This window comes from Macrobrachium nipponense, chromosome 31 (genome assembly GCF_015104395.2).
Source record: "Macrobrachium nipponense isolate FS-2020 chromosome 31, ASM1510439v2, whole genome shotgun sequence".
Taxonomy (NCBI): domain Eukaryota; kingdom Metazoa; phylum Arthropoda; class Malacostraca; order Decapoda; family Palaemonidae; genus Macrobrachium; species Macrobrachium nipponense.
The window spans coordinates 20,276,427-20,288,837 of record NC_061093.1 but is presented as its reverse complement, the minus strand read 5'-3'; positions in this window follow the sequence as shown (position 1 = coordinate 20,288,837).

The window sequence follows — 12,411 nt, the reverse complement described above, 5'->3', positions numbered from 1 at the left end:
CAGGAAATTATGCCTAGGCTAGCTACCCTAACTAAAAGCGAGCCTTGCAAACCAGCCATTGTAATTTAAAAGATTATGGGCAATTTAACGTCGTAGTAGGGTTCTCGGACATGTAAACTGGATAGGTCGTGCTTGTTGAATATTAGACCATTTCCCCTTTTAAAGTTAACCATAACTGCCCCCTTGAATGCCAGTAGACCAAAAATAAAACCGTAGTTTGTGGCCCAAACAACCAAAAAGCAGTTGTGGAGAAATTGAAGATTAGCTTTCATGTAATTGATATTTGGGTACAAGCAAATAAATGTGCTCCAATAGGCAATGTCCTGGTTGCCTTCATTCATTACTCTACGTATAACTGGTACGTTTCTGGTTGAAAACAACGAACCAAACGATCAAATTTCCAGGTATGTTGCCTTGTGCCAACACTGAACTTTAATGTTGACTCTGCGTGTAAAGGTAAATGGTGAGGCTGTTAACCAAGTCAATGTGAATAATTTTCTGATTGTCCTTCCCTCATGCTTCTAGTGCTTTTACATAATTTTCGACGCTTGATGAATTAGGATTATGGCGGCTGTAAATTGTTATGAGACATTGCTGTTATCAAGACTTGAATTGAGGATAGTTAAATCCCATTAAGGTGAAACTATGAATTTGATCTGTTCACTGTAGGCATTATCCGAGGTTCTTGGCAGCATCCCTTCGAACTTGAGCTTCAAACCCCCCTTTTATAGCTTTTACTGTTCCTCCATTCTTATTTTCTCCCCCTTCTTACTTTCCTCCCTCGCCTAACAATTGTTACATTGTGCAACTGCTAGGTTTTCCTCCTTTAAACCTTCCTAATTTGTTTAGCAATTTTCTATTCGTCGTTGAATGACTCCATGGGTTCCAGAGTTTGGCCTTACTAAATTTTGTTTATTCAAAATGAGTCTCATAATAAACTTAGTTCAACATTTTTCTGTGAAATCCTTCGTGGATTACACTTGAACGGACGTGATTGATCCAGTGGATTAGTTAATCTTGCCTTGTTTATTCGTGGTTAGTGCAATGGTTTTAGTCTAAAGGCATGTACAGACCAGGGTCTAAATATTCTTTAGACTTGGCACAGACGATCGGGTAAGCTTGGCATCGGGCTCGTATACTGGGCAAACTAGCGAAATGGTTGTGCACCCGTGCAGAGCGAAATCACCAGTTTGTTCTGTGATCAGATCTGAGGCAAGTACTGAAGATACGGCATTGCCTGACGACGTTATCATAAGGCGGTGACAGGTATGGTCTTGACCTGTCACTTCTGTGGCCGCCATTTCAATTATTGGGCATTCCAATGAGGTGTTGGTAATGCTTATTTCTAGTGATAGAAGTTCACTCTCGACGTGGTTCGGAAGTCACGTAAACCCGATGGTCACGTTTCTGAATAACCACTGGTCCCATGCAACTTACAGACTACAAACAAAGGGTCCCCTGAAATAAAAATTAAAATAATTTATCATAAATCTCTCTAACTTTAGTATGACATGGCATTTTGTATACAAGCAAATAGCGGCGTGGTTGGTATGGTATTGGCGTACCACCTTGGTGGTCGCGGGTTCGATTCTCGGCCATTCCATTGAGGAGTGAGAGGTGTATTTCTGGTGATAGAAGTTCACTCTCGACGTGGTTCGGAAGTCACGTCAAGCCGTTGGTCCCGTTGCTGAATAACCACTGGTTCCATACAACGTAAAAACATACAAACAAACAAAAAAGCAAATAAAGAAAATCCAATGGATTAAGTTAACTCTTACATAAACCAATTAACGTAAGCAAATACCTCATCAATTTGAATATATGAATATATATAGATATATATATATATATATATATATATATATATATATATATATATATATATATATATATATATATATATATATATATATATATATATATATATATTATATATATATATATATATTATATAAATGGAACGTGATGAATATATAATTAAAGGCAAAAGCCACGAAGGGAAGTGGCTTTTGCCTTTATACGTATACATTATGTATATATAGATATATAATATAAATACACTAATACATGCATAGGCAGTCGTGGCGCTCTATAGGCTACTGACACTAAATAGCTGAAGTATTCTTATAGTTCCCAGAGCAAAGTCAAAATTGCTACTAAATACAAAGATTTTTTGATAGAACTTCTCCCTAGACAAGTTTTGCCAAGGCGAGAAAGAGAGGCTAACAAAATTATTCCTGTTTAATCCAACGTTTCTTCAAGGTCATTTGCCCAAATGTATACAAGTCATTATATATATAAAAAATACTTCCATTTGGCAATTTTGCTTACAGGATTGATGCCATACTTTTTTTTTTCAAGTTATTCAATTTACGAAATTGTTTAGCATTATATCCCCCATCTTTTTACTGTTTAGGCACGAGTTTATTTTATTTTATTTTTTTTATTTGGCTGGTCCGAGATTTATTAACCAGTTACTACTATAATGGTTCGGCCGAGTAGTACAGTGGCTGATCTAGAAATCTTTCATGAAAGGGGGTGTTACTTAGGATTATATATAGATATATTATAATATATTTAATATATCTGTATATATGTGTGTGTGTTGTGTGTGTATATATATATATATTATATATATATATATAATATTATATATATTATATATATATATATATATAATATGTATCTATATATATATATATATATATCTATATATTATATATATATTAATACAGGCGGTCCCCGGGTTACGACGGTTCCCGGCTTACGACGTTCCGAGGTTACGACGCTTTTTCTTAAATATTCAATGGAAAAATCCGTCCTGGGTTACGACGCTTGTTCCGAGGTTACGACGCTGACGCTTCCGACGCTCCGAGTTAACGACGCTTTTAAAAAACGCATACTATGATAAAAATCCTTTATAGTTTAGCACAGTATATTAATAAAAATAAGTTTCTGGTTAGATTACAACAAAAATTTTGAGATTATGATGATTTTCGACACTTTTTATGTTGTATTTTTCTATGTTTTTTAGTGACGCCTCATATGCGGAACTAGTTTCCGAGCGAATGAATACATACTATTACATATAACAGTCCAAAAGCGCAAATAATGAAAAAATCATTGCTTGTTTCCAGTAATAATAACAAAACGAAGTTTCTGGTTAGATTACAACGCAAATTCCAAGTATCCAAAGAGAGACATTATCCAGTAATTTGATCAGAGAGAGAGAGAGAGAGAGAGAGAGAGCGTCTCTTCCGACGCTCCGAGTTAGGACAGAGAAGTGTTCATTTCGTTAAACGGCCTCTGACTCATGCCAGTAAATGTTTTGTTGATACTAATAATATAAGCCTATTTAAAGATACGTTTACTTTAATTAGTCTATATGATACGTAAATAGTAATCAACTGTTCTTGTAGCCCTCAATATTTGGCAAAATCGAAGTATCCAAAGAGAGACATTATCCAGTACGTAATTTGATCAGAGAGAGAGAGAGAGAGAGACGCTTTGGCAACAATGGTCTCGGGGGTTTTTATAGCTTCCTTCTGCTTGATGATCGTGGATATTGTAGAAGGATTTCGACCATACTCGTTTGCCAAATCGATGATACGAACGCCACGTTCATGCTTTGCTATAATTTCATGTTTTGCTTCCATCGAAATAATTTTCTTGGGTTTTTTCTTATCACCTGCTTTGTCTTTAGCTTTGAGACCCATGGTTAATAATGAAATAGACAAAATAACATGAAAAATAGGCGCAAATACAACGAACTAAACAACGACGTGTTAACATGCAGCACCAACAAACAAACAGACTGAACGCCATTTATCGGTCGCCTATACAAACTAACACTCATCGCAAAATCGTATCTCAAATATTTTCGTTGTATATCAAAGCTTGTATTTTCGCAAATTTTCTGTTATATCTCAAAACATTCGTATATTAGGGCAATCGTATGTCAAGTTTCCAATGTAATTTGATCAGAGAGAGAGAGAGAGAGAGAGAGAGAGAGAGAGAGACGCTTTGGCAACAATGGTCTCGGGGATTGACGTAACGTTTATTTTCTGAACAGATAGGACAGAGAAGTGTTCGTTTCATTAAACGGCCTCTGACTCATGGCAGGAAATGTTTTGTTGATACTAATATATAAGCCTATTTAAAGATACATTTACTTTAATTAGTCTATATGATACGTAAATAGTAATCAGCTGTTCTTGTAGCCCTCAAGATTTTGCAAAATCACTCCAGGTTGTACATAAAACTTCAAGAATGTAGTGTCACCAGAGGATTACAATAGTTTTTACCTTCAAGAACCAGCATTCTTTTATGAAAATAACTCCAGGTTGTACATAAAACTACAGGAAACAACATGTAGTGTAACCAAAGGATTACAAGTAACGTTTTTATAACTTTTTATTAGTTTAAGACATATTTCCAAGCGTCGTTCCGGCTTACGACGATTTTCGGCTTACGACGCGTCTCAAGAACGGAACCCCGTCGTAACCCGGGGACTGCCTGTATATATATATATATATATATATATATAATATATATATATATATATATATATATATATATATATATATGATGTGTGTGTAACGTAGGCTACTCATGTTATATATATCTATGTCTAGAAATCATTCATGAAGTGGGTGTACTTAGGATTATATATATATATATAATAGATATATATATATATATGTATATATATATATATATATATATAATCTATATATATATATGTGTGTGTGTGTGTGTGTGTGTGTAACGTGGGCTACTCATGTTATATATATCTGTATGTATGCACACATACGTACAGTAGTATTAGTAGTTATTTGTTTTGGTGTTGTATAGTTGTTGCTGTTGAAATAATAACTAGCAAATTTTGCTTCTAATGATGATTTATTGAAAGAAAATAATGTTCTATTATTCATAACCAAAGGGGGGGAATGCGCGTGACCAGGAATCCCCTCCCCGCCCCCCGACCTTAAATCCACCACTGGTCGAGTGACTCGGCAGCTAGACCTTTTCCATCTAAGAGCCAGGTTTTTACCCCAGTCTGCATTTACCTTCTACCCATTCGTTTTACAACCATTCATGCGTCATACAATCTTCCTGTTCTGCACCTGTAAGTCGAACAACGTTTAGGTTTTCTCCTTGTAGGTACTTCATCACCTTTATTTTCTAAATAGCCTCCAAAGGGCCCGTTGGGTAGCTCCGTCAATAGGCTACACATTACGTGGTGCACCGCTGGCTTATGACAGCGTCCCTTCGGCCCCAAACTACAGCTTCTTATTCTTTTTTTTTCTTTCTTTTTTTTTTTTTTTGCCCCCATTCATATTCTCTTTCGTCCATTCGACTTTCCACCTTCTTTAACAGTTGTTTCATAGTGCAACTGTGAGGTTTTTCTCATACTGTCAATTTCTCTTTCAGCACTGATGATCTTATAGGCCCCAGCCAGTCTCTTCACTCTATATCTATGGTCTCGGCCTGCCCAAGGAACGCCTCCATAAGTGCCATTGCACCGCATCACCATTCTAATTAGCTTTCACAGATAATATTTTACAAAGTTTTTATTCCAAAATAGGCAAATTGTCCAACGCGCTATAACTACTAGGTGCTAAGATATGCATGGTCATGTTAGCGATATGCTACTGATTCTAAAACCCACCATCTTTCGTAGGTGGCAGGCGATATGGAACAACGTATATAAAAATAACAAGATCTTTTGATAAAAGGAGCCCATAAAAACACCAAAATATAGAGAGAAAAGTACTATTTCAGAGACTGCTGTCTCCCTCTTCAGGTAGATGAATGAGAAAAGTTTACAGAAAAGGTGGTATTTATACCAAGAGGTCCATCCACAGGCAAGCCAATTTAGGTCACCCCCACTGATAACCTTCCTTTAATCTTCTTAAGCGTTGGTTGAATGAAAACCTTGTTGATCGTATCTGAAATCCATGCTCCTTTTGAGATGTTCATTACCTGCCTCAAATGATGGAATCGGTCTTAATAAAATATTAAGGCCGATTCCATCATTTGCCTCTTGTACCGGCAGTTGCTGCTATAAATTACATGTGACAAATTCCAGTTTATTCTATGGTTATGTTCATTTATATGGTTGAAAATAGCCGAGTTCTGTTGTCCATACCTAACTGACCGTTTGTGTTGTATTAATCTCTGGGGAAGTGATTTACCTGTAAATCCGATGTAAGATTGGTCACAGTCCTGGCATGGGATTTGGTAAACCCCGGTGTCCTTGGGAGATGTCTTTTGTTGGATGTTAATCAGGGATTTGGCTAAGGTGTTTGGGTAAGTAAATGCAAAAGGGTTAGATTTTCCGAGGGTCTGAGTCACCTTCTTAATCGTGTCTAGGTGTGGAATTTTTATTTTATTATTGGGTGTATCTCTGGTCTTGTCTTTAGTGGGGTCAGTAGAAAATTATGTTTGCTTTGTGAATTGCTTTCTCAATTATATGTCAGGATACTTTAAAGACGAAAGTTGCTTGCGAATTATAGTAGTACCAATCTATGGTGAGGGTTTTGTTGGGTCGAAAGTCATTATGTGCGTTGCCAAACTTCCATTCTAAGGAAAATTTTATGGAATATAGGTCGTTGTTATATACCAAAACTGAAGGGAATTACTCAGAAATATTTTCTAAACATGGTTTTTATGTATACAGTTGTTAATGATCAACATTCTTAAGTTTTTCAATATCATATTTGAGAAACGTGGCACCATGTTGCCACATCTACAATCTCGATTCTCAGGTCAAGTATCGAAATCTGTATCTGTCAGTCAAGAACAATTTACCCTTCGTTAACCTCTTAAGAATGGTCAAATCTTATATGCTGGGGTCCTTTATGGTGAAGGTAAGGATTAGCGGATGTAAATATAGTTGCGCTCAACCACGAGTGTGTTTGTGTGTGATTAAATGCTTAAAAGATGTCTGTTATCTGAACTTTTTTATAAATTGAGAAATTTGAATATGAAATTGTTTTTTTTTTTTTATCTTTGATGTAAATTTTTTTCCTTGTGTAGAACGTTCCAAGAAAACAGTCAACTGAATTTGAAAAAAGAATATTCGAGGGATAAGATGAACCATCCCTCTCTCTCTCTCTCGTCTTTTTACTCTGTTCTGTACTGTTCTTTGAAAACCATTGTAAATGCATGCATCACGAGATTAAATAAAGTGTATCATTATCATTCTTATTTATTAGATATACTGTATTTATTACTTGAATGTTTCTAAAATAAAGAAATGATTAATGTATGAAAATTATCATATCCATAATTTCCCTTTAGTTTTCTCCCATGTAGGTTGTTAATAAACAAGTTAATTGAAGAATAAAAAGAACTGTTTCATATCTGAAGTTTTAATGCCAATACACACTATCTGAATAAAGGAAAAATAAACTTATACCAACGAACCCTTCTAAGACAATTAGAGAGGGCATTCCCCTTTCACCAGACTCTGAAAGGAGGATAATCTGTACAGGACAGAGGTTAAGACCTAAGGGTAATGTTTCCCTTGGGTGATTAGTAAGAAATACAGAGCTTTGACTTTGCCGCCTCTACAAAGAACTTGAAGATATGGCAACGCGTGTTTTCGCTCTTAGACACGCCCAAACCCTCACCTTAGATTGGTACTACTATAGTTCAAATTCTTTTTCCGGGAAATCTGGGGAACAAATTCGTAAGGCTCTTAAGAGCAGGTTGCTGGCTACACCTATCTTGATAGCAATGTCGTGATAGCTAAAGTAGTGAATGTATGAAAGTGAGAACGTTGGTTTTTTGTGTATGGTAAATTTGTATTCTGTCGTGTCTCTGATTATTAAAACATCAAGAAAAGGAATTTTGTTGTCTATTTCCCATTCAACTTTAAATTTGATGCTGGGCACTAATGCGTTTAATTTTGAGAGGAATTCATTAAAATTGCCCCACCTATTATCCCAAAATCTTAGAATATCATCCACAGCATGTTTTTGGGTTTTATTGCATTTATTACTGTAGTTTCAAAGTATTCCATGTACAGATTGGCTAAAACAGGACTTAAAGGACTACCCATACTACACCCGAATTTTTGCTTGTAGAATGATTCCCCGAATGAAAATACGTTATTAGATGCACATAATTCAACTAACTTTATTATTTTGTCAAGCGCCAATGGGAAATGATCTGAATAAGGGGATAATTTTTCCCTTAAAAACTGAAGAACGTCCTGTACTGGTACTTTTGTGAATAGGGAGTCTACGTCAAGGCTTAAAAGTTTTATGTTGTGAAGAAGGGGTATATGTGCTTCTCTGAATTTGTGACAAAAATCTTCCGAATGTTTAATGTGACTGGGAGAAAATTGCCTAAAGAAGGGGAAAGGAGGCCAGCTAACCATTTAGAGATTTTGTAATTGAAAGCTCCGGCACATGAAACGATGGGTCTGAATGGAAGATTGTCTTTGTGAGTTTTGGGAAGGCCATAAAAGTAGGGTAATTTAGGATTAATTACTTTAAATTTCTCTAATAGTTCAATACTCTTTTTGTCTTGGCTAATTAATCTTACTTTCCGAAAAAATTCTGTGGGAACGTTTTGGAGGAGATTTTTCGTCAGTTTGTCGTAAGTGTTTGTGTCGCTAAGGAGCTGCGTTGATTTTGTCGAGATAGAAGTCTTTTGCCGTCTTTGTCGGATCTACTTATTATAACATCTAACTTATTTTAGCGAGTGGATGGCTATCATGAATCTACGGGGAACTGGATATTTCTTATTTAGGTATTTTAAAGCATTTAGTATCACTCCTTTTAAACATATCTCTTCACGGCTGTAGTGTTTGTCAGATATGAATTTGTCAAAAGCCACTATGAAGTCTAGGTTGTTTTTGCGGTCTGGCATAAGGGCAAAGGATAAGCCTAGATTTAAAACTAAATGTTGATTTACAGTAAGGGGGGTGTTGGATAAGTTTAAAACTTTGTCTTGTTGCTCAAGATTATTCCATGCGCTATTGTCTATTAAGTTATTTAACTTGCGTAAAAGTCTGTTGGAATGAGTCACGCTATTATAGGCAGCAATGTCGGAACAGAATGAAATCAGATATCTGTATATGTGGTTCGTAGTGAGGGGGTGAAGATTAGACTGAGTTTCATATATCACTTTGCGTAGTAAGAAGAAGTCGTTTTTCTTATTGGTGATTCTTTCCTCCAGGAAAATCTTGTGTGATAGAGGGAAGGGGTCCGATTGCAGACTCCATCTCCCGAATCCGTACATTTTTGGTAGTACTTGTTCCTTGAGGCATTCTTCTAAAAAGTTTTTTTGATTTTTCAGCCGGTGTAGTTGATCAGTTCTTTCTCAAACTTGCGAAAAACTGGCTTGACTTCTGGAAGTAAGTGAAGAATCGTGGAAAGGCGGTTGAATTCCATAATGGGCCGAAAATGACTGGTAAAAATGTTCTGTTACAACAGAATTCCATCTAATAAAAGGAGCCCATAAAAACACCAAAATATAGAGAGAAAAGTACTATATTTCAGAGACTGCTGTCTCCCTCTTCAGGTAGATGAATGAGAAAAGTTTACAGAAAAGGTGGTATTTATACCAAGAGGTCCATCCACAGGCAAGCCAATTTAGACTCCCTATTCACAAAAGTACCAGTACAGGACGTTCTTCAGTTTTTAAGGGAAAAATTATCCCCCTATTCAGATCATTTCCCATTGACGCTTGACAAAATAATGAAGTTAGTTGAATTATGTGCATCTAATAACGTATTTTCATTCGGGGAATCATTCTACAAGCAAAAATTCGGGTGTAGTATGGGTAGTCCTTTAAGTCCTGTTTTAGCCAATCTGTACATGGAATACTTTGAAACTACAGTAATAAATGCAATAAAACCCAAAAACATGCTGTGGATGATATTCTAAGATTTTGGGATAATAGGTGGGGCAATTTTAATGAATTCCTCTCAAAATTAAACGCATTAGTGCCCAGCATCAAATTTAAAGTTGAATGGGAAACAGACAACAAAATTCCTTTTCTTGATGTTTTAATAATCAGAGACACGACAGAATACAAATTTACCATACACAAAAAACCAACGTTCTCACTTTCATACATTCACTACTTTAGCTATCACGACATTGCTATCAAGATAGGTGTAGCCAGCAACCTGTTCTTAAGAGCCTTACGAATTTGTTCCCCAGATTTCCTGGAAAAAGAATTTGAACTAATTCGCAAGCAACTTTCGTCTTTAAAGTATCCTGACCATATAATTGAGAAAGCAATTCACAAAGCAAACGTAATTTTCTACCGACCCCCCTAAAGACAAGACCAGAGATACACCCAACAATAAAACAAAAATTCCACACCTGGACACGATTAAGAAGGTGACTCAGACCCTCGGAAAATCTAACCCTTTTGCATTTACTTACCCAAACACCTTAGCCAAATCCCTGATTAACGTCCAACAAAAGACATCTCCCAAGGACACTGGAGTTTACCAAATCCCATGCCAGGACTGTGACCAATCTTACATCGGATTTACAGGTAAATCACTTCCCCAGAGATTAATACAACACAAACGGTCAGTTAGGTATGAACAACAGAACTCAGCTATTTTTAACCATATAAATGAACATAACCATAGAATAAACTGGAATTTGTCACATGTAATTTATAGCAGCAACTGCCGGTACAAGAGTCAAATGATGGAATCGGCCTTAATAAAAGAGAGGCAGGTAATGAACATCTCAAAAGGAGCATGGATTTCAGATACGATCGACAAGGTTTTCATTCAATCAACGCTTGAAGAAGATTAAACAGGAAGATTATCAGTGGGGGTGACCTAAATTGGCTTGCCTGTGGATGGACCTCTTGGTATAAATACCACCTTTTCTGTAAACTTTTCTCATTCATCTACCTGAAGAGGGAGACAGCAGTCTCTGAAATATAGTACTTTTCTCTCTATATTTTGGTGTTTTTATGCGCTCCTTTTGAGTATAGCTGGTATTTTTATATTTGCATAAAATGCCTCAGCATTTTCAAGACTTTCGAATGGAAACTTAGTTGTGTTCTATCTAGCTTTGGGTAATGAAGAGGATAATTTAAAGTATTCGCTACAACTGCAGAGGAGATTTTTTCCCCATAATACTTCTTTGAAATCAGATATAATTTGAAGGACTGTATCGTGGACCTACCATCTATAAAAGTAAAGGCGTTTCTGTTGACCTTCATTCTTGACATCTTACAAACGTACCGTTCTGAGTATCTTTTTAAATTATGGTTTTTCAGCATATCGCATACACACTTTCCCTGGCATTTCATATTATCATTTGGGAAAGAAATAGGACGAGGTCCATGAATTTCCAGAGGTCATTGTTTGGGTCGAATTTAGGATAATCACATATGCAAGTCAGAGACGGTCGGATGCCAAACCTCATGACTTGCCTGCTACTTATTTTTTGAGTAACTCGTGTATTCTCGCAACTGATCGTTTCGTTAAGTAAGAAATTATACATGCAGGTATTAACGAACTCCTCAAGAAAATCTTTGTGTATGATAACACGGTACTATTTTATAAATAAAGTTTGTATGGCAATTGCTACATGGGGACGCGTGAGGTGCCATATACAAATAGCTGTTTTATTAGCCATTAAAACTGTTCATTTCCATCATCATCATCATTTAATTTCCAGTATTATTTCCGTTGCTCATTAATGTCCCACGTAACTCATGCTTCTTGGCTTCTATATAAAACATGAAAGAAAAGCAGGACGATATATGGTAGTCGTCACCTCTTCAGGTGACTGGAAGCCGATAGCCGGGAGGGTTGGTGCACCTGGCAATTAGAATTCCTAGGCAGGAGCAAGAAGATAGAACCATTCCTTCTCAGTAGAGTCCTAATGACAGCCCTGTGAAACGATAATATGATATCATTAGTAGGATGGCTGAGTTTAGTTTTTGTTTTTCTTGTCCCTGAATAATCAAAATAGCTTTATCAAAGCATCAGGAAGTTTTGCTACTAATACGCTACCGGATGTGATGAAATTCAGCCAGTGCTGCGTTAGCCGGCAGAACAGTATTTAGCCTGCCTTTATATTCAATGATATTCTGAAAGCTGGTCAACCTGTACTTCTGTAAAAGGATACAACTCATATTAAAAATATTTTCATAGATAATCACAACAGAAAAGTTCCATAGACACAGGTCTCTGTCTTGAGAGGAACGTTGAACATGTATAGTTGTTGTATTATATTTTTAAGTCATTTTGTTTTTGTTTTTATGGTGAAAGTTTTATGTTTTTGGTTAATTTTGCATTTTAGGAATGAAAAATTAAAAATAACAAGGATACCTTTGCCTCTTTTCAATATGGCAGAGGCCAAAAGTGGTTCGCGGAAAAAAAGGCTTGCTGCTAACCTCCGCGGAGGTCCGCCC